Genomic DNA, 24,007 nt, shown 5'->3' on the forward strand with positions numbered 1-24,007 from the left:
GCACCTCATTATTAGCCTTTCTGCCTATTTTTAATGACTCACAAAAGGAATGCTGACATAAAGCTCTATTATTATTAATATCATTAACATCAGAGGCTAGGATGGTTCTGGTGTGATACTGGAAAAAGAAAACAGGGTTTACAGTGAATGCATGTTTTTGAAAATCTAGGCAACTGACTCTTGCTGGAAACTTGAGACAGCAAATCAATTGATCATAGGTTGAGCTGGATTAGTTCTTAGAAACCTGGTTCCCCTTGATTATATACATTAACACAGAACCCTCAGTTCAGCACACAATGTGAGCTCTGCAAGACTATAATTACTAAGACTAACAGCGGAAAGCTGATAATTGTATGGCTGCAACAGGGGTAAAAAGTTAAACAAGTGTATGTCCACACACAATTATTTCAAAGTAGGATAAATAGTGTAAAGCAGACTGTATGTTTTGTATACTGTCGATTTTTGAAATATTTGTTTTTGAAATATTATTTTTTTAAAACTGCCCTTCTCTCATGCTTCATAAGCTTGTGGCTGTAATTTGTTTTTCTATGAATTGCATAAGTGAGTAAAGTGCTGTGTGTAGACCTTAGTTATGGATGGTATGAAGCATATTGGAGCTCTTTCTGCAAATGTAAAGATCTACACAGTGTAATGTTATGCACGTGTACCTGGAAGTAAGTTCCTGAGTTCAGTGGGCTTACTTTCAAGTTTGTACACCTAGAATTGCAGACCTTACCCTACATAATCTCAGCACACGATCTTTCTAATGTAACTAAGCACACCAAACAAACCAGAAAGAAATCTGCAAGGGAAGTTGCTTTATTTAAAACTCAAAAAATATTTCACGTGTTTATTATACTGTTCTATTGATGATTTTTATCTCCTCCATATTTTAATCTCATCTATAGAGTATAACAGGGAAAGATTCAACACAGTTCTATTTGCATAAATACTGTCAGCAGCACGAACAGCACCATACAAATAACCAGCTCTTCAGTCAAGGTTATCAGTCTGAATTCCAGAAGCAGGAGGTGTTAATAATTTGACAGTAATCCTAAAGCCAGCATGAGCTGGAAGGGTGCTATCAAAATTCAGGCACATCAGTGCCTGGTGGTTGCATTGACCAAAAATCAGCTTAATCCATATTGTATGGTGATCTCTCGATGGCTAGATATACTCAGGAGCATTCTGTTTTTCTTCCAAATTGTAACTTGAGCTCCATTGTCGCAGAAGCTCAATGTCTGTTTTGTTGACTGCTACTCTTTTATAGAACCAGCATCACTTGCTGTTATGAAGCACGTGGACTTGGGCATGCCAAATCTGCTTTTTTTTTTGGCTAACTCTGGAGATCTGCTGTCACATATGTTACCTGGAATGCTTGCCTCATTCCTTACCATATCTTCTAGCTCATTCCCTGTTACCAGCAAACTCTGAGCGCAGACCCAACAGGAGAATGCTGTACTTGCCCCAGGATTGCAGTACTTGCCTCCATCTCTGGACATGTGGTAGAGTCTTCCGCTCACCGTTGCCCAACACAGGTCACTAGTAGAGGAGTACATTCTTTCCCCTGATGAAACAGTCTTGCTCCAAGGGTCACAAGTAAAGAAAAGAATTGTGTTGCTCACTACTGGAAATAAAGTGTGAATTCGTGCATTTTCTGTGCTTGCAGAGGTCTGTTGTTGTTCAGTCACAAAGTCATGTCCAATCCTTTGCAACCCCATGGACAATATTCCTCCAGGTTCTCCTGTCCTCCACCATCCCCTGGAGTACACCCAAGTCCACACCCACCTCTCCAGTGACCCCATCCAGCCTCTTCAACCTCTGCCGTCCCCTTCTTCTTTTGCCTTCAATCATTCAAGCATCAGGGTCTGTTGCAATGAGTCCTTCCTTCTCATTAGGTGGCAATAGTATTTGAGATCAGCTTTAGTATCTGACTTTCTAAAGAGCAGTCAGGATTGATTTCCTTTAGGATTGACTGATTTGATCTCTTTGCAGTCCAAGGGACTCTCAGGAGTCTTCTCCAGCACCACAACTCAAGAATGTATCACTAATCCAGCCAAATGAATTTCTTCCACAGTTTAGCCCCACGTCCTGCATGCTCTTACTCTCCTTCCATTTTCCTTTTCCAGAAAACACACACAAACAGCCTTTGAGCTTCCCTTTTCACCAACATCCCCAGCATTGTGAGCGGCTCTTGACTTTGGTAAGAAGAGGTCAGATTCCTAATGTCTGTCACATCCACCAGTCAGAGTCAGATGGGAAAGACCTAGACCTAAAGAACAGAATATCTCTGAGAACATCCAAAACCTAGGAATTCATTTGTGGTAGCAGAACTCAACTTCATTATCCTTTTGCACATTGTCTGAGCTTACAGTTTTCCCAAGCTTTCCTCATTGCAACAGCTTTATTTAGGTGGGGAAAGTCAGTTTCTGATTGCTTTTTTTTTTGGAAGTAGGAAAATGTGGTGATTGACTGCAGAGGTCCCAGATGTTCCTAGGGGACCGCAACTTGTACCCCCCACCAGTAGTTTGCTATCCTTGCACTAGATTATATTTCTACAATTAATGCTATTTAAAGTACTGGATGTTCTATAAGAGTGGCATGATTCTTCCCCAGAGGGCTTTCATCCTACACTAATGATTAATAGTTGCTATTTTATCTTTAGAAGTTTTCATGTGATCTAGAAGAAAAGGCAAAGGTTTTCTTACCTTAATTGAAATGTCTTTAAATTGTTGACTTCTTTGCTTTGCAAATAGATGAAAGCTGTTTCAAGGTCAGCCATCAAACCTACCAGTGTGATAGGGGAAACATTAGCTCACTGTGTGTTTGAAGCATTGGCAAAAAATAAATAAATCTTTACCTAGCTTTTATATTTCTGGTAGGAAGGAAAACGACAAATCGTTCTGGTCCAGCGTTCGATGTCAAAGCTTGGAAATAGCTAAAACTGAAGTTATTGTTATGGGATGATAGATGGATTGCTGAGATTATACACACAGTAAATAAGACAATATATCATTTCAGAGGTTTGTTCCAATTTAAATAGTAGTGGTGCTTAAATCACATAATAGCTTCATCCAGAATCTATACTTTCTGTGTGGAACATGCTGATACTGAAGAAAAGAGGGGAAAACTGTAGACATTTCTGACATTCGGTACATTTCATTCGGTCTTGCCTTAAGTTCCCTTGTTTCCTTCTGTCTTCCCATATTGCAGTATCCAGTTATAAGCAACTGCTTGAAATCTTCCTTTACTGCCTTGTGACCTGGAAATAATTACCTGGGGTCGTGTAGGTACTAGCCACCAAGGGTCAGACGATCCTCTTTTCCAAGTTGAATACAATGTGATCCTGCCGTTCCTGGTCAGATGCTGTTAATGCTAAGAACCACCAGTGCTGAGAACCACCATATCAGAAAGAGCTTCCATAACAATTCAGTTCCAATAATCTGACGTGAACCTCTGAATGCTTTGGTAAATCATTAATACTCTACACCATTGCCCAGCTCTTCATTCTGAAATAATAGGGGTCATCCCTTGATGGGTTTTTAAAATGTGTGTTGCAGACTAGATCGGAGCTGGGTTTGTGTATTGACTGAGAGGTTGCCCTGTGAGTCTGGAAATCTTTGGCCTGAATCTTTTCCCTGTTTAGAATTCACTTGGTTGAATTCCAGTTCTCTTTCTGCTATATGGTGATCATGCTGTTCTACCTTATGTAAGGATTACTGGGTAATGTGTGTCAATTGTGTTCTCTAAAGAGCTATGCATATCCTAAATTCAAAGAAACACAAAAGTGTACAAGCTTATGAAGTGTGGCTTTAGCCATACAAATGAAGATATGTTTAGCTAACCTTTACAATAATGGAGATGCACATGTACAGCAGAACTTTTCATTTATGATAAAGGAAAGTTTCCAAGGCATGTGGAGCTCTCAATCTAGCCAGAGAGTCCACACCAACATCAGTATTTATATGAACAGAATGAAATAAAAAAATAAAATGTAATAAATAGAAAGAATCTATTCTCCAAAAATTTCATTTAATGTGGCTGTTCTGCTGATATTTATTAATTTTTATCCTGCCTTCTCACAAAAAAAAGAAAAATGGCAATATGCATTAAAACAAAGTCTTAATTAAAATGCAACAAATTAATAGCACAGCCATGCAAGGAATAAACAGGCATGCTGCTGCTTTTCTTAGTACCTTGATTTGTTCTTCAGCGGTTTGCCTTGTGCTAAGGGCCTTTTCAGTGAATCATCTTCCATGATCCTGCTTGCAAAGAGACAACAAATCCAATTTCTGTGTTCCTAATCTCAACTTCCACTCTTGGGCCATTGAGTAGCATACAATTGGCCATCTGTCTAGGTACTGTAACTTGGAATATGGCTCAGCCCTGCATTGATGGGGGCATTGATGCTGTTGCAAATATTATTTTGTGGTTTTCTAAATCATGTTTGGTAATGAGAGTGGTCCACCTGCCATATGGAACTTTGTCCTATTTGCCTTCTAATGGGCTGCCACACAGCAGGGCCATTCCTGCTAATTCCATAAACACGGCAGGAATAATACGGCCATCCTTTCTAATGCAAAACAATATATAAACTCTGCTACTGTTGCTTATAAGCAAGGAAATCGAAAGGTGCATCAGCAGAAAATAAAGAAGGATTAAGCTTTATAGATAAGACAGGACAAAGTGATTCAGGGAAAATGCATTGGCTGTATGCTGCTCCTACTGAAATGAAAGTTTAAAGCTCACAGCACCTTTTCAGTCTCAGTGTTGCTTTTTAAAAGCATGATCAGCTCCTATAAAGTCCCTGCACATTTAAAGGGAATTAATTTACAGGTTTAGGAGCAATGACGGCCAAGTGGTTAGAGTGTTAGGCTAGCCTTGGAGCCCTCTGGTTCGAATTTCCCTTTGGTTATCTGGGGCGCAGTTGCACTAGTTACTATTTCTGAGACTTTTCCCACCTCACAGGGGTGCTGTGAGAATAAATTAGAAGGAAGAGAAAACTATGTGTGCCCTCTGCAGGAAATAAAAGTATTCTGAAATGTGCACTGAATTTAGTGCTATTGACGCATTTGACCCAGTTCTGTCTACTGCTTCTTGGGGGCATCAGCTTTCGTAACTTAAGGTCTCAAACCTTTAACCCTAAGTCTTAAATTAAGGCTGGAACTGGAGATTTCAGGGAGTGAACTACATTCTCTCCCAAAGGGCAAGACTGGACACATGCAATGAAATAATGTGAGATCAAGTTGTAGAATTGACTATAATTTTACAGGCTGCAAGTGGGTGAAACAAATCTTTGGAAGTGCAGAACTAACATAGCAGTGAACAGATTAGATTAGAACTTTTCTCTCTGCTAAACCTTTGTGTGTGTGCTTAAGTTTCAAATATTATTAAGCTAACATGGTTTGAATGCACAAGGATTCAAACCACAATGAAATAATCAAAGCCCTTGATGGATGAATTTGTCAGTTGCAGGTTTTTTCCAAATTCTTTGTTTTTGTCTCATGTTCTTTTTTGTACGAAATACAGAAAACTTTGTAAATTGGGGAGCCTCTTAACGAAACTTAGCAGAAAAGTTCACATCCCTTCCAGAATTGAAGTTAACACGTGCTGTTTTCATGGGATAATACTGCATCATGTTTCACAAGCATCCATGGGCCCTGATTGTGTGTGTGTGTGTGTGTGTGTGTGTGTGTGTGAACCATTTGAGAAGCAGGTAGTGAGACTTATTTACCCCATGCCAGCTAAAAGGCTGAGGCAGTCAACCATATTGTGCAGATCAACCATCTAATGCAATGCAAGTTGATCGCAAGCCCTACTGATTTCATAACCAGGTTGATTTTGGAGCCCTCACACACTATGGGAGCAAGGGCCAATTGAGCCAACAGATCAGATCAGTAGCAACTGGAAGATAGCTGGCCACATTGTCATGAGGATAAACTCTGTTTACTATAATGCATTTGCATCTGCTTATGCCAGCAGTGCCTTGTATTTTTCCAAAGGATTTACACCCGCTACAAAGTGGCATCTGCATGTTATTAGTGGACATTTAGGCATATGTGCCAGTCTGGAACATTAAAAATGCTAATTATGTTCTTCACAGCCACTAGGCTAAATGGAGGGAATTGGAAGAACCTTGTGACCCCCTTCTATTGAGAAATTAGCATACTTCCTGCCTTACATTTATTCTGTGCTGGGAATGCTCTCTTTTGGATTGCCCTGGGGTGTCATTGATCATCTCACCTTTGATTAAAATGCACTGACCATATGGTAGAAGAGAAGTGTGTCTTCCAGGTGAACAGAAAGAGATCTGCACTTGTGCAGTTGTATGTGCATGGGATCTATGATGCACATGCCAAGCTAGATGCTTGAAGGAGAAGGATGCTTGGTGGGCCTCTTGCTGCCCATCAACACGCTCAGTTATGGATATCTCAGAATGTGGTGTTGGATCACATGCAATGGTCTTTCTAGCTAGGGGAATTCTAGTTTTCCCTCTTGTACTTTCCTGCCTCATTATTCCATAAAAGAAATGGATTTCCATCCTTAACTCCCTCCCCCCCACAAAAAAATCCTAATGGTAAATCATGATCAGTATTGCAATAGTAAGGTGTCCTAATTTACAGCCATCTACTTTGGAGACCTGGCAGAGGAGAGTCCCTTCATTTGAAGCTATCCTCTGACTGAAGGGCTTTTCTGGTCCAAGTCTGCTCTACGGCCGATGGAGGGAGACCAGAGAGAAGCTCTGAAGATACCCTCAGCAGTTCTCACGTCCTGGAGAGCAAGTTGAACAAGTACACACACTTCTCCACTGTGGTGAGATGCATAGCATTTATATTTAAATTACAGCTATTATTTCTAAATTTGTACCTTTACATTAAAATGTGCAAATGCTATGCAAATTGGTGACCCCTTTTGGGGTGATGCATTTCCTCATTTTTGACAGTGCATAATTGACTGCTCAAAAGACTGCCAAACTGAGTAAACTGAAAGAATACTAAAACTTGTGTTACTGCTAGATCCATTTTATCCATTTCAAAGATATTGTAAGTCAGCCTTGATTTGATATTCACAGATTCCGAATGCTTCCACTCAAAGCTGAGAAACAGGCTGGATTCCTGTTGTTGTTGTTATTGTGTTACAGAATCTGGCAGGGCTCTATGGAACCTGACTGGCATATTGAGTTGCTTGTGTTTCTCATAAACAAAATGTCGATGCAGAAATTTTAAGAAAGCTTGGAATGTCTTAGGCATGCCGTTTAGGGAGAAAGCAGACCATGTATGATTGCTCTGTGGGAACACATCACCATCATGGCCTTAGACCCCTTTTTCTTGCGTAACATATCTCTGTATGCCAACAGTCCCTGAGAGCTCCATCAAAAGAGCCATTAATTCGATAACCAACTATGTGTTCATTCAACAGGAATAATAGAGACAGTATTATCCCATTCAGGGCCTCTCTTATACCTCTGAGATGTCATTTAGGGCCAAATTAGAAGTGAGAATAATAGTCCAGCTGAGAGTGGCATCACTGAATTTTGTTTAAAAAATCTCAGCCATGAGAAGGTTAGGGGGAGAGATCTGTACTGAAGTTGTGATGAGTGGGATAGGGATATAAAGATCAGGATGAAATCCAGCTCTCTTGCATTCACAGGACATCTTTCCTATGTTTGGCTCTGGCTGGAAAGTGAGCTAAGATCAAGTCTGCAATTGCTTCTAGTAGCTTCTTGCTGAAAAGTAAGAAAAATAAATAATTACTTGCACAAAATGTGTGAAAATCCCTCAAGCCGTGTGTGCAGAAGCAGAACTCTGCTTGGACAGTCAGCAAGCAGTATACATATGTGTAAACAAGCCTCATAGACTCACTTGGACTCTCTTCCTACCTGATATCCACATGAACTCTCATGAACTGGATGTTGGATGGAGAGAAAGTGGACTGTAGTTCAGGGAGCTAAGCTGAGGAAATCTGACGGATTCCCAATGCCAAAACAGCTTCCTAAGACATCACTAGAGAGGGAAAACAGACAAAACCTTTTGTTCCCATCACATTTTCCACTTGGATCCTTCCCTTTGGCTGCTAGTTGCATTGGCAAGAAAGTTTCCCTTGATGGCAACTGGAGCTTTCCTTCTGATGCAGAAAGCAGCCATGAGGGCACACAAGTTAATTCCCTTCTCCCCTTGCATTGTTCTAGTCTAGCTCAGCCCTCCTCCATATCTCCTAAATAAATGAGTGAATGAAATCTCACAACTTACATTTATGTGATTACCATCTCATCTAGGCCTGTAGTTTATTATTATTTATACGTCTGTTCTTGTTTGTTCGCCTCTGTTGTAGGAGACTTGTTGGAAAGTGATATATAAATACTTGAAACACATACCCCCCCTCCCACTTTTGCACATTTTGCAGGATAGTCTGCTGAATGTACAGGAACTTATCCATGAGATCACCTGAACCTTCAAAGAACATCTCATCATCCCACCCATTTCCCTGGGCAGCCATCTCTTATGGCTTCCCTTGTTTTAGTCTACAAACCTATGTTAGATTGCTTAATTCCCATTGACTTCCTAACTTTAATAATGTACTCTTCCAACCAATGCAGCCCTGGGGGTGTTGTACCTGCAATTTCACCATCTGGCTGAAACTTGAAAGAGAAGGCCTTGGAAATATCTCAACAAACATGCCTCAGTTTTGTGTATTAAAAGAGTACTTGTGGTGCAGGCAAAATGTTGTTAATGACTGAGCTGGAAAACATTACAGCTTCACAGCAGAGCTTTATGGCTCTTCTTATGCTTTTAATGACATTTTATTTATCTTTAGTGAGCTCTCCCTCATGGCTAGTCCCCTTTTGTTGACCCCACATAGAGAGACAAGAAAGCAATGCAGAAAGGACCTAGTCAATTGAGGGACTTCTGCAACTGGTAAATATGTCCATGTTTAATGTAAGGGTTGGTTTAAGACTTGGCTCAGCCAGTGTGACTCCATCCATACTGCATCCATATCTTCTTATCATCAGTAGGGCTGGATCATGGGCCAGAATGATTCCCCCATCTCATGTCAGGAAATGCCATGGGTTGTGACCTTCTCCTGGCCTTCAAACAAACCAAGGGGAATGTCACACTTCTGTCCATGACTATTGGAGTCTGATAGACTCTTGACCACCTTTACCTTTGATTAGTGAAAGAGTGTTCTGTGTTTCCTTGATTTGGAGCATCGTTTGCTTTTCTACTTTTGGGTATGCTCCAAGTTTTTAATAAGTCCAGGTGGTGCTTATCGGAAAATATTGTATGCAGTTATGCTTTGTTAAGGTCCCACAGTTTAGCTTGATTTTTTAAAAACTGTGAACTGGCAAACAATTTAGGCTAATCAATTCTACTTAAGTCTAAAGCATGCAACCTGTCCTCTAACCTACAGGTGATGTTGCTCACATAATACTTTCCATAGCCATTCACATCAGCTGCCCAAGACATGTCCTTTTTGGTGGGTTTTACAATCTATGCTACTTCTTCCAAGACTGTAATAAAGACTGACATTTTACCAGACTTTAATCAAACTCAGGGACCTCATTGCAATGCTTTCTTCTCTGATTGTGTTTCCCCTGATCCTCTCTACTCATTATTTGATGCCTTTGCGGTGCAGCAAGGACTGTGACAATTTGTACCATGTATCAATATCTGGACATATAATTAGGGTTTGCCATTTCAATATAATCTGGTGCCCTTGGGCATTTGCTTTTCTCTCTGAGCCTCTCATCATCAGCCATCCAGCCTTTGAGGTAAACTGCTTTCCAGTTTTCAGGTAAATTTTTTATGAACACATTTACTTGTAAGTCACGAATCAGTGGCCCATGCTGAGAAGAAATCTTTGTATAATTATCTAGTTAATTGTGGCCATGTACATGCCTATATTGGGTTCTCTGGTGTCTCATAAGGCATAACAATAGAGATTCACGTCTTTGTAGAATTCCCCACTCAGTGGTGTAAAAACATTTGTTTTACTTAGGTCAGACATCAACGAACAATGTAGCAGATCTGCTTCATGGAATACTCTTTAATAGCCAAGAGCTTTGGGCAACAACATTGTGCATATGTTTTCAATGCATACAGCTTACCTTGCTATTATTAGAACTTCCCTTTCTTCTCTGCTGCTCCAGGCCAGGGAAAAGATTTCTGCATCACTACCATTGCAGAGCCTGAATCTTCCACCCCATTTACTTCTAAATCATTGGAAGGATAAAGGAAATGGTCTGAAAGTACAGTGGTACCTTGGTTCACAAATGCCTCGCTCACGACAAAATCGGGTTGTGAACAGAAATTTCAGAAAAAAATTGACTCAGGTTGCGAACTCCACATAGGGTGACGATCACGATCACGTCCCTGTGTGACTGCAGTCGTGCTCAGGGCGGGGAGGATATGGCCGTGATCGCATTCATCACCCTGCACGAGTGCGCCTGTGATTGTGCCCATCTCCCCACCCCGAGGGTGCCCGTTAGCACACCGTCTTCCCTGAACAAGCATGCCCGCGATCGTGCCCATCTCCACTCCCCCACCCCGGTTGGGATGTACTATCCTGATGGCTGGTCATTAGTATTGCATTGCATTTATATTGCACCTTTTCCCCTCTTGCAAGGTTGTTTACTTAGTCCTTCTCCAGTCCATTTATTGTCACAACAACCCCCTTTGAAGTGGGTTAGGCTGAGAGGGAGTGACTGACTCAAACTTCATGTCTGTTGTTTGTTTTATTTATTTAATTTCCGTACCACCCAATAGCCAAAACTCTCCGGAGAGTTCAGAACAGCATAAGGGTCAGATCCTAGGTAGATTGCCATTACTAGTGTTAGAAAATAGCAAAGGCATCCCATTCCAATTCTCCCCTACTACTGAAACATATTGCAGTTTTATTTTATGTGGAGGAACAGTTTTAGATAGTGAATTTCTTAAATCAGAGATCAGTAGTTTTTGCTTAGGCTGTTCTCTACAGCACTGCATAAAATTGATTTGGTTAATAACGCATCCACTGTCAAACAGTAAACACTTTACTGGATCTTCTAACTTTTTAATAGATTTTAAAAATGGTTTTGCTGCTCATTCCAGGTTCAAAAACTGTATTCTCATTCAATCCTAGAAAAGGGGGTTAATGAGGGTCACTCCCATATGACCACTGGAGGAAAACAGTCTTTGAAGGCACAATCCTCCATTGTCTGACCTCAGTGCATGGGAGACTCTCAGTAGGAAGACTTCTGCACATCCAGGATGCCCTATATTTTATCTAGACAACCATGTTTGGCTATGTCGCTGAAGCGCTACAGGGGAAGAAAAAGAGGCTGGGGTACTGTCTGGATATGGGGTGAGTGATCAGCCCAGCTTCCTGTCTTCCCCACCTCCCACCATGCTGCCAAAGTCAGCTCCCAACCTCGGGGATATGGTGTGACTCTCTCTGCTCCAGCTGTGACGAAGGTGAGGCACCGGTTCTCCGGTTGAAGACCCATCTTCATGGCTGAACAACCTCAGAGCTGTGATACTGAAACATGTCAGTATTGTTATGGATTGTGGTCAAAGGATTGTGCTGTTAATTTCTAAATATTAAGTAATTTAGTATTCTTATTTTTGTCATATCAGAAGCGGTCGGGGGAGATTTCTGGGAAAAGACTGACGGAAATGTCAAGTCATCCCATTCTAAACTAAGTGATAATTATGCTTTTCAGGGAATTATTTTGAAGTTGTAGAAATCTTTGTTATACAATTAATTCAGATTTCATTGCAGGAGAAGAACAACTAATTGTTTTGTCCTAAATTGTCCTTACTCTGTGGCTTTTAGTTGTTGTTGTTAGTCTCGAAGTCATGTCCGACCCATCGTGACCCCATGGACAACATTCCTCCAGGCCTTCCTGTCCACCATCCACCGGAGTCCACTCAAGCTCACATCAACTGCTTCAGTGACTCCATCTAGCCACCTGATTCTCTGCTGTCCCCTTCTTCTTTTGCCATCTATTGTTCCAAGCATTAGACTCTAATCCAGGGAGTCCTTCCTTCTCATTAGGTGGCCAAAGTATTTGAGTTTCATCTTCAGGATCTGGCCTTCTAAAGAGCAGTCAGGGTTGATCTCCTCTAGGACTGACTGGTTTGATCACCTTGTGATCCAAGGGACTCGCAGGAATCTCCGCCAGCACCACAATTCTTCGGTGCTCAGCCTTCCTTATGGTCCAGCTTTCACAGCCATACATTGCAACTGGGAAAACCATAGCCTTGAGTATACGCACTTTTGTTGGCAAGGTGATGTCTCCGCTTTTTACTATGCTGTCTAGGTTTGCCATAGCTTTCCTCCCCAGGAGCAAGCGTCTTTTAATTTCTTGGCTGCAGTCCCCATCTGCGGTGATCTTGGAGACCAGGAAAATCAAATGTGTCACTACCTCCATTTCTTCCCCATCTATTTGCCAGGAAATGAGAGGACCGGATGCCATGATCTTGGTTTCCTTAATGTTGAGTTTCAAGCCAACTTTTGCGCTCTCCTCCTTCACCCGGATCAGGAGTCTCTTTACTTCCTCCTCACTTTCTGCCATGAGAGTGGTATCATCTGCATATCTGAGGTTGTTGATATTTCTCCCAGCAATCTTAATTCCAACTGGTGTTTCATCTAGCCCTGCCTTTCTCATGATGTGCTCTGCATATAAGTTAAATAGGCAGGGCAACAGTACACAGCCTTGTCAAACTCCTTTCTCAATTTTGAACCGATCAGTGGATTTTAGTACCTGTTAGTTAAATTCAGAGCTTTAGTTTGTTAACATAGGCCAATCCTTGGGAAAGGTCATGCTAAAAGAAACATTTTAAGTGCAAAAAATGTTCAATACCTTGCTCAATAGTATAGTTAGCTATTTATAGTGTAATATCTTTATTATTATTTGTAATTACTATGTGTAATTAATTCCAGGGGAGTTAATGGAGCAATATTTGTTCTGCTCCCTAAATATTAATAGGATGATAAGTGCATTTGTAGCACTGACTGTGGCTTCTTTTTCCTTTTGGACTTCGCGAGATGAACAGCCCACCCCTTAAGACCTTAATTCCTTGCCCCCTATCTTGCCTATAACCAAATACACAGGCAACATAGTTTGAGAAGCTCTTCTATCATTCACCCATAATGGGATTTGGGAGGAATTATTTCATGTATTTTCACAAGAGGAATAGGGTTCGGGTTATATGATCTTAGGGCTTCTGAGATTATCCAGGACTCCTCGATCAAGTTTTGGGGAGCATGTGGGCAAAGGAGTGCTTTCCCACAATGAGTTTACCTGTGAGTAAAAAAGCACAGCTTCCGGCTTGGAGCCAAACAGGTATCCACAGATCACCTGCTCCCCTTCCTCTTTTTCCTTGCTTTCCTTCTCCTCAGGGTCTTATTTTGTGGTGATTTCCTGGCCTTTGTACAGTTTTTCCCCATTCTAGGTTAAAATATCACTCCTCGGGCTTAGTTATTGGAGGAACAGCTTTAAGCTAAACTAAGATGCCAGTTTTGGTAGATCTCTGCCATTCCTTTTGCTTTTGGTCCTACCCACTCATGAAATTTGGCCCCTGAAAGCTTTTCCAAAGCAGAATTTGGGACAGGTTGAAAGTCATTCTCTAACCACACCTCTGGCCTACCTGTGCTTTTCACAGCTCTTGCTCTTCTTCCCCATTGTTGCTACCATCTGTTTGCTTTTTGGTCCAAGAGGCAATGTACTGGCAGGAAGAGGCACCTGCCTGCTTTCCTCTTTATACTAGCACCATTATTTGGGCCTAGGAGAGAGGAAGGGGAGCAAACGGGCTGCAGAGATTCTTGTTCAGGGCCCCCTGCCACAGTGTGGGTCCTGGTGGTCATCTGGCTTTACACTGGCCCTGTGTATCAAGCCCCATGAAGGCTTGATAGAGAATCAGTCAGGAAGGAAATTCCAACAAAAAGGGGACAGGAACAGCTGGTGATCCTCTTGCTGCTGAGGACAGAGGTGATGCCCATTTTCCACATTTCGTATTGCCTGAGTGAAAGGCAGCACAGAGATACACAGAGAGATGAACCCACGTGTTAAGGCTTGGTTGTCACTTTTATTTTGAGCTTGGTAAAGTCGCAGCATGGCAGTGTTAATCTGCAGTTTTCATGCAGTAAACTTTTCTTCTTTTTGCATCCCACATAGTAAATGCGAACAACTCTTCAGTGTTGCTTTGTTCCAAGTTCTGTAGTCTCCCCCATTAACCTTCCCATGCTTTGCCCACTGATGATGTCTGCTTAGCTATTTATCTTTGTTATAACTCACCATTGTGGCCTTAGAAGTGTTGTAGTCTGTATCCTGCCTGCCCAGATAAAGGTAAAGGATTGGCTTGACAACTGCTTACATACTTATTTCATTATAATTTTATTTATTTTTTCTTTTTTCTTTTTTAACTCATCTTTTGTTCTTCTAGCAGAACTCAAAGCAGTTACAAACACATAAGTGTGAAATAATAAAGACATTTTATTATGTTATTTTATTTTTAGTTGTGATGGCGTACAAGCAATTAATTGAGAAAAGCTCATTTCCTCAATTTTATAAGTGGTATGTGTGGATCTGTCAGATTTTATTCAAGAATAAGACATTAACTAGATGTAATGGATTCTGTAGCTATTAAATGTTCCGAGGAAGAATGTGAGAGCCTTTGAAACAGTGGCAATTTGGTCTTTTCCCCCCATATAGACAGCTTTGAGAAGGTGAGATATTAGGCACAATAATGGAAATTGGAGATTCAAGCTGTGAATCTTAAATGCTTTTGTTGAACGTTTCATTAATTTGAGCAAATTCTCATATCAATACAGCTCCTTAAAGCTGTGCCACTGACATCTTGATTACCTTTGAGTTTCCTGAAGACTTTGTACAACACATGAATGAAAAAGATGCATGGCGTGTTGATAATCTCATTTGTTTATCGTGGGAGCGGAACCTCCAGATCATAGGCTCTGGTGTCGCTTGGCTTCTAGGCTTTTTCTTTCTCACTCAAAGCAACTCCTTAGGGCAGTGTTTGTGCTAGAAGTGTGCTGCAATTTCTCTTCCTCTGCATGTTTACCACGCTGCTGTGATGATATAAAAAGAACAGGGCTGATAATGTGGCCACTTCCAGTGCCAGCTGTGGGTTTTTGAGGGGCCTTAGGCAAGACACCTGTAGTGTGTGTCAGGAACAGGACCTGGCTGGTCCTGCAAGTTTCTGCAGAGCCAAGTGCTCCTCTGTGGGCACATGCAGGAAACAGCTGGGAAGCAATCATGCACTGCAGCTGAAGTCTTGGAGGATGACCTGAAAGATACCTTTACATGGCTGCTCCTCGCCACAGCGACACAAGCGGTCCCCATGACTCCCTGTGCTTTGGCTTCTTGCCTCTGCATGCCTTGCTCCTGCCTTCCTCCAAGCAGACCCTGTCTTGTTCCAGTGCATTCCTATTCTGTTCCTGCTGTTCGCTCGCCTACCCTTGCTGTAACAACTCACCTAGTAAACTGACAGTGGAACTGTTTCTGACTCCTGCTATCTCTGTGCTAAAGCAGACCGCTCTCTTCCATGCTCCCATGACCCTGGACTGCTCACTCTGCTCTAAACTCCCACTTGAGCCCATGCGCTGGGCCCAGTGCTCTGCCATCCCCACTGCCACCGATGGCCCGGCCCGGCCCAGCCCTCACAGTATGTTGGCCTTCTCATTGTCCTTGTTACAAGCTTCTATTGCTGCTTCACCTTCTGTGTCGTCATTGCTACTACTTGCTGCTTGACACGCAGAGAACCTTCAACTAAATGGCAGGGGCATCTTACCACCACTGTTGCTTTGGCCAGACTGGGGGCAGATGAGCAAGCAAGTTGCACTGGTTAAAGAGAGGTGCTCCAGAAGGTTTGCATGAGTGGGCTCTTGTTAATGGATAGGCAGATCCACTTAACAGGTGCCCAAAATTGGCTACCTACAAGGCCCACTCTGTTTTTTTCCCATACTAATCCAGTCCACTTATCCAGCAACCACAATGATTCACTGACCCTTCCATTGCTTTGTTGAGGTTCAAATATCACTGCTATGGCATGGGGAGTAACCAGAGGCAGTGGGACATGCTAGTTGTGGCTGCTTTCACCATTTCTTCTGTTACTTCCATATTACAGAAATCAGGAATGAAATAAGCCTTTCTATGTGCATGGAATGGCTTAAAAAAAAACATCCTTCTCCTTTTAGAAACAGAGCGAGTCAGAAGGAGTCTCCCAGGCCATCTAGTCTGACCCCCGGCTCCAGCCAGCTCCGCTCACGACATGCCCACCATGTGCTTGTCTAGCCTATCTTTGAATGTCCTCACTGATGAGGCCTCAATGACCTCCCATGGAAGCCCATTCCATACCCTCGGGGTCCTGACTGTCAGGAAGTGCTTCCTGGCATCTAAATGGAACCTTGGCTCCCTGAGCTTTGCTCCGTTGGAGTTCGTCCTGCCTTTCTTTGCATGACATCCCCTCTGTGTGACATCCCCGTGTGACATCCCCTCACATACCTGTATGTCACCAACGTATCCCATCTGAGTCTCCTCTTTTTCAGGCTGAAGAGACCCAGTTCCTGCAGTCTCACCTCGTATGGCATCCCCTGCAAACCGGCCACCAACCTTGTGGCCCAATGCTGCACTGGCTCTAAGCTGGCTATATCCTTATGGTAATGAGGGGCCCAAAACTGAGCACAATACTCCAGTTGCGGGTGCACCAGAGTCGTGTAGAGTGGCAGTAATACCTCTCTCGATCTAGAAGCCACACTTCTGGCTATGCAACCAAGGGTGGCGTTCGCCCTCTTGACCACCGCATCACACTGCTGACTCATGCTTAGCCTGCAGTCAACCAGCACTATTCATGAAAATCTGAATGAATGGAATAGTTCTAAGACTTTGGCATCAGGAAGGGGTACTTGTGGAGGGGGTCTTGCTGATCAAACTTGGAGGAGAAGCACATTTGAAAAGAGTATGTTCAAATTTGCTCATGAAGTAACATCAAATTCAGAATTTGAAATCGTGTCATTTTCCAATATTTAGGTTATTTGAAGTCATACTCATGCATGAGGATAACCATTGGGCCCCACTGTATGTTTCTTTGGACCTGCCTTTCAGTGGGTCTAGTCATTTGTGCATGTTGCTTAGCATCAAAAATGGTTCACAGTATGACTTAGCAGACAGTTTTCTTGATAGAATGCTGCACGGGGGTTTTGATACATTCCCCTCCCCAGCTCAGTTTGGTTACTCATTTGCTATTAATGTTTGGCCTTTGTGTCATACAGTCTGACTTAACTAAATGCTAAGTTAGTCTAAGAGAAGGATGTATAAATAGTTCAATTGATTGTTTAGGCCAAATAGTATTTTCAGTGAAAATACATAGGTTTGTAGAGTGTATGGCAATAAATAGCATCTATATCTGTTCATATTAATCCCATCTATCATTATTGGTTTCTCAACATAACATCATTTCACTGAAATCAGTAGTGTCTCTGGATAACTGATTATGCTTCTTAAAAATACATCTATCACTTTTTTCCCAAATTGGTAATTCATATATTAGCCTATCAATAATAGTGTATAAACGGTTTAAATTAGAGCTTTCCTCCTGCTCTTTATCTTACTTGATTGTTTTCAGTTCGGAAAAACCGAAAAAACAAGTTTGTTTCCAGAACAAATACACAGCATACAAGAGCTCAACAAGCACCTGTGTTTTAGAGCTAATTTCTGTCATGCTTACATTAGGTGATTAGCATATGTCAAGAATTTGAAGCATAATTATAAAGATTGCCTCACTCTAGTTTGTTTACTTAAATCAATTACAATGCCAGGATATCTCTTAACTCAGTTTTCCCCAAAGAAAGTTGATTTGGTGTCTGTTTTAGGAAAGATCTGAAATACTAGCCTGTGGTGCTTGGGGCATCCCCAGATCCCGATAATAATTAGAGTTACCTCTAGGCTGTTCTTATTTATGCCACTAGTGTAAGATTCACAGGAGCAACAGAGCCCACTTTTCTTCTGCAAGGCATGAGATGTACCTATTACTTGTCTTCTTTGTTGTGTTAGCCATGGGCCATCCACACAAAAGCTATCACATAAATCAAAGGTATAAGCCAGGAAGGCAAAGTGAAATGAGGAAGATACCTAACACCTGCACTGCTCCTAGGTCTTGGGGAACAGCAACATTTCCTGCTGTGATGATGTAGAAAAAATGAGGCGACCGCCTTCACACCCAACAGGAGCATCTTAGTGATGAAAGGAATATTGCATTATTTCTCAGACATGGTTGCTTTGAACATTCTGAATGGCTTAATACAGTGATGACAATGTACAATCTGCTCCATCTTCCTTTTGTGACTTGTCGTGTATCTTTCATTTTGTCATTTCATTTGCACAAATTTGCAACATATACACCCCCCCGACTTTCCCATATTTTGTTATGTTACGTCGTGGAATATAAATGGGGTTGATTACCACTTGATGTGCACAAAGAAAGTCAACACTGTGAAGGCGCAAAATATTTTATTTGACAAAAACCAAGTGCCACTTCTTTGCATAAATCGTCACCATCTTTGCAGCAACACGCCTACATAAATAAATAAGCTCTGGCGCACCCTACTGCCTCTCGAAGTCATGTACTGTTAATAGCTGGTGTGCATCTGTGGACAGTCGAATTGCCATATGATCTCAGTTCATATATACCTATTTCTGGAATGCCCCAGACTTTGTTGGAAGCATATCCATTCGAAGAGCACCATGCAGACCAAGAAGCTCTAAGAACAACTCCAGGATACAGTTGTGCAGACGCATCAATTGGCGTTTTAACGCCATAATTCCAAACTTTGAACAACCTTTGGAGCACTATGAAATCTATTATTTAAGGTCTGTAATAGTTCAGTCACATCTCTGCATATAGAAGAATGCCCACCATAACTGATTGAACAAGTAAGGAGGGTATTAGCCGAAGAAGCAACTGACTGACCATTGATAACTAAAAGAGCTGCGACTGAGATGAAAGAAGCCACCCATGGAGCAATTCCACCTGGAATTGCCATAAAGATGGGCATGATGGAAGAGTTTCAAGAAGAAAACTATTGCTGAAACAAGCGCATATCAAATCCATATTTGATGCAACCCGTATTTTGAACTTTGTAAACATTCAAAGAAATGTTCTCTGGTCTGACGAGACCACAATGGAACATGTGGATAGCTTCAATATGTTACGTACAGTGCTAAGCCGACAGTGCACATCACCCTAGGGTTACCATCCCCACAGTAAAGCATAGTTGTGGCAGCATCATAATGTGGGGATGTTTTTCTTTGGCAGGATCTGGGAAGCTGGTCAGGACTGAGTACAAGATGGATGACACACCATCAAAGTAACTCTGAGGTGGCTTCAAAAGAAGAACCTGGAGCCCAATCAAAGCCTCAGACCTCAACCTGATTGAGGATCTATGCCAAGGCTTGGAAGCTGTTGTTCATCAGTAGCCCCCATCCAACCAAACAGAGCTGGAACAAGGAAGAATGGACAAAGGTTGCAGATGCATGAAGCTGCCAGAGACTTACCCCAAAAGACCTTAAGCTGTAATTGCTGCCCAAGATGTCAGTTTGGTTTTGTTTACTTGTGTGTCACAGGAGAAAATATTTTGCAGCTTTAGTTTGGAGTATCTTGTACACATCAAGTTGTAAATAAATCCATTTCAGTTCTAGGTTGTAACACAGCAAAATGTGAAAAAGTCAAAGAGGATGAATACTTATGCAAGGCATTGTATGTTGAATATATGTGTTGAAATGCTATTTCACATCTGTGCTGCAAGCTTCTGACTGCATTCCAAAGTGTGTTTACTTTGCAAAGAATGACACTGAAATCCGTGTCGAGTTTTGAGCATGTTTTTTTCGGTACTATAAATCTTGCATCTGTGCCTAAATTTAAATTTAAAAACAGCTTTTGAGAATATGCTGGGCATATATCCTGCTAGTCTTGTACTATAATCTATCTGTTTGTTTGGGTACACATAGATTACTTTGCATTGTTTTTCCAAGTTGGGAATTTGTCTTCTCGTATATTTCTACATGTCTGAAGTAATGAATGTATCAGGCTTGAAGCTGAGAAAGAGACATACATAGAGGTTATGTTTTGTTTTTCGGAAGCTTTCAAAATTAATATCCTTAGGTTTCCACGCATTTCACCAAAGCTTTTAACAAGCCATTCTGCATGTCTCAAATGTTGTGACTGCGATTTTCTCACTGCTTCATCTGTTCTCCAAAGGGTTTTTCTGATTTCTTGATAGAACCACTTTTGACAGGTCATTTTAACTTACTTAGCTATGGAGACTCCAAGTCTAAAGTGTCTGCTCCTTGAATATGTGCTTAATGAAAACAAACACATATTTTAACTTCTGGTTCTCAATGAGTTTTCAGAATTCTGCACCCTACTTTGCTAGGCATTGTCCTGTTTTATTGATTTGGGATACAATGCTATACCCACTTTCTTGTGAGTAAGTTCCAGTTAAGCTTAGACTTGTTTTTGAGCAAACAAGCAAAGGATCACACTGTACATATTCTTCTGTAGCATATTGTGCACATGACAAGATAAAAATAGAACAAATATAAAAATTATTTATGAATTTATAGCAGGTACATTCCATTTATTTCAGAGTTGTCCAACAGAAATTCATGAAGAAATACTTATCAGGATCAGCATTATTATGAGACATCATTGATCAAGTATTACTTCTCGCATTGTATAACATAGCTGCAAAAATCAAAGCCAAAGCCAGAACACTGTTACTTCAGATCGAGCTTTTACTGGAACTATAACCTTTCACAGTAAGCATGTACCTAGTTTCTACCCTAGCTCTTTGGAGGAAATGGACAGTCCAGAATATTTTTCTGGGTGTAGTGGGAGAGACGGCTACAAAAAATGGGAGGGCAGAGGATCACACGGAGAAATGACTCGAAGGAACAATTGCTCCCTTTTCCTAAGCATCATGGCACCAGTTCAGTTCATAGGGTCTCCCGTTGCTGCTTTTAAGTGTTGAAATAGTTGGCAGCAGAATGAATCACTGATCCAAGAAATTATACATTGATTGGCTCTGAAATATGCATGCATCACAGAGATATATTCAGATGTTCTAAGGGAGCCAGGATTGTCTGTCATTCCATACTGACTGCTCACTCGATGGCATACTTTAAGGTGTTATCCATTCCTTGGACCTTTGTTGGCAGACAGTTCAGAATCAAGCTACACATTACTTTAAACAGGTACCTTTATCACCATCTACCCTGTGGAAATGATCACCTCAGGCTCCAACTGAACTGTTTTTGAAAGGATTTCTACCACTGCGTGTCCTGTGAGATGCAGCCCATTGCTATTTTAATATTATTTTCAGGTCGCTTTTATTAATAATTTATACTTGTAATCCACATTCCTAAGGTTTTTTTCCTAAATGCTATTATAATTGTAGAAAATGTATAAAATATACTACCAAATATGTAAGGAAATTCTATCTGGTTCCTTTACTGCTCTTTGAATAGGAATGCTTCAACATACTGAAGTATTTATTCACTCATGTCCTATTGGTTTACTGCACTCACCTTTCGCGCTGTGAACCTCCACTGGACTTAATGGCCAACTATACTGCTGAAGCAGTCACCCTGAAAATAAGTTGGAGATTCATTCTTTTTCCCGTTTAAGGGATTGTCAACTCCATTCTTTAGTGCTAAGATTTATTTGCTCTCTTCCTCCTGATATCCACTGAAGATATTTTTTCTGCCAATATTCGCTTCTTGGATCAATAGGTTTTGACAGTGGTCTTAAACGAAGTCACTTTCTGGCATTGATCACAGCATTCCATACTTATGCAGAAAAGATGTTGCTTCAAACAAAATGTTGCTTGAACTAACCTGGGGCTGGTGTTCAAGACCCTACACATACATTATGCTACATTTATTCATGACAGATATATGAGGAACTGGTTTCAGTCCATTCTTAATCAGGACTTTCCCAGTTCACACTTTCCAGTCAGAACACATACCCAGATGCAGTCTGCAGTGGAAGTCTTAACATTTCCAGACTTGCTTTGTGATTCAGGGTCCACATTACAAAAAAGTATATATTTGAAAATATGCAAATATGTATTGATCAGTGGGAGCATAATGTGTACATTTCGAAGATGCATACAACTGAAAGAATACATATGAAAATATGGGCATGTCATGAGCGGAGGTGGCTAGAGCAGCGGGGTCAGATTAGATGGTCCGGGAGACCCCTTCTGAGTCGCTCAGTTTCTATGTGCTATGTTTTTATGTTTGGATTCTCATGCAAAAAAGCAAATAGATAATTCAGTTAGGCATGGACCTGCGTTAGGATGCAATTTGTAGAAATTTGCAGAGCCCCAGTTGTGCTTATTCACAAATTCTTTTGCAACATCCCTTTATCCTCCTCTTTCTGTGTGTCAATCTCTTCTCTCTCTCTCCATGTGTGTGTGTGTTTGTGTGTGTGTGTGTGTGAGAGAGAGAGCGAGAGAGAGAGAGATTCACAGCTTCAGGAGATCATTTTCACAGAGTGGGGAATTAGTGATATATTTGAAAATGTTGCTGAATTAAATGCTGGCCTTGCCGTTGGCAGAACATAAGGGCTAGGTAGACTGTAAAAATGTGTGATACACCAACTCCATCTTGCACATAACCATTGCGGCATATTGATCCAAAATTGTGACGATTATAGTAGACCCATTGACATTAATGGGATTTAAATTAGCCATGACTAATTTGTCCCATTGATTTTAATGGGTAGAATTAGCATGATTTCATCTGGATCCAACTCTGTGTTTTAGGGGACTGTAATGGAGCTTTCCACCCCATTGCCCATTGTGGTTTAGTCTCACTGGGTGCGTAGGTATAACTTGCTCCATCTTTTACCTGTGCATGTTGGAGTGAAGATCAAAGCAGGCATTTCTTTTAAAGGCTCTGTTGTTCTGTTTTACTCTAGTGTCAGTACACAGACTGTCCCAGATCTGGACCTTCACATGAGAGTAGGGGGTTTTAATCTGCCTTATGTGAAGCAGCCCAGATCTGGAGGGTAGAACTTGTATGCAAGATTTATAGTGCTAAATTTGCTTTAATGGCTCATAATTTGGCCCTATAAATTACAGGCCAAGGGGGAAGGGAGAGCTGGACTTGGCTCACAGTGCAGGGGAGGAAGGGTTAAAGCCTCACACCAGCATGCTGTGGTCCTGATCTGGACTGGGTTGGATGCACTGACATTACAGCAAAAGGTAACCAAGGATGGAGCTGCCTGCTATGCCTTTGCTTTGGTCCTGACTGTTAGGCTGCATACACTGCTCCGCATGGCTGCAGGGTGGAGACATTTCCCGGTTTTGTTCCTTTTTCGTTTTTTTAGTGAAAAAAGAAGGAGCAACTGTTTATCAGTCTACCTGTCTTTGCTGACGTATATGCTTGTTTCTTTAAAGATGCAATCCTGTGCATGCTCGGGCAGAAAAAAGTCCCATGCCTCCCAAAATTTCCCAGCCAGCATGGTCAAAAAAGTTATGGGACTTTTTTCCCCTGTCCAAAAATGATAGGCTTGCATGCAAGTCTTGTATTCTGTAATAATCCAATGGAGTTAAATGTCCATCAGTCCTGAGCCTTTGTTTTCATTGCCCAGAATATGGAAGATGGATGCAAGTTGACCTCTTATTGAACATCCTGGATAGATGACAACCTCCTTGGTTTTCCTCATATTTCTGTGACGATGATGACGAATACTGGAAGGATTGCTTAAGGTTATCAGCCTGTCTGCAGGCTGATATTTAGCAAAAAAAGGAAAGAAGGGCTGGAATATTGTTGAGGGGTACAACCAACCTCATACAGTAGGCCCAAGACATTTCATTGCTGTAGGAACAGGCGAACCTCCACCAACACACCCCATTCCGCAAACAGAAGCTGAGCTGAATTTTCACCACAGATGAGAGGATGACATCTTCCATGGCACCAAAGGGCAGCAGGGTGACATTAGGGATA

General features: G+C 41.5%; 1 protein-coding gene across 2 annotated transcripts in view; it reads left to right on the forward strand.

The window, feature by feature from the left end:
* The window catches only part of CCSER1 (coiled-coil serine rich protein 1), a 494,606-nt gene that overhangs the window by 369,045 nt on the left and 101,554 nt on the right, over positions 1–24,007 (forward strand). The window lies entirely within an intron of this gene.

This window comes from Varanus komodoensis, unplaced genomic scaffold (genome assembly GCF_004798865.1).
Source record: "Varanus komodoensis strain SLA01 unplaced genomic scaffold, ASM479886v1 scaffold2, whole genome shotgun sequence".
Lineage (NCBI taxonomy): Eukaryota > Metazoa > Chordata > Lepidosauria > Squamata > Varanidae > Varanus > Varanus komodoensis.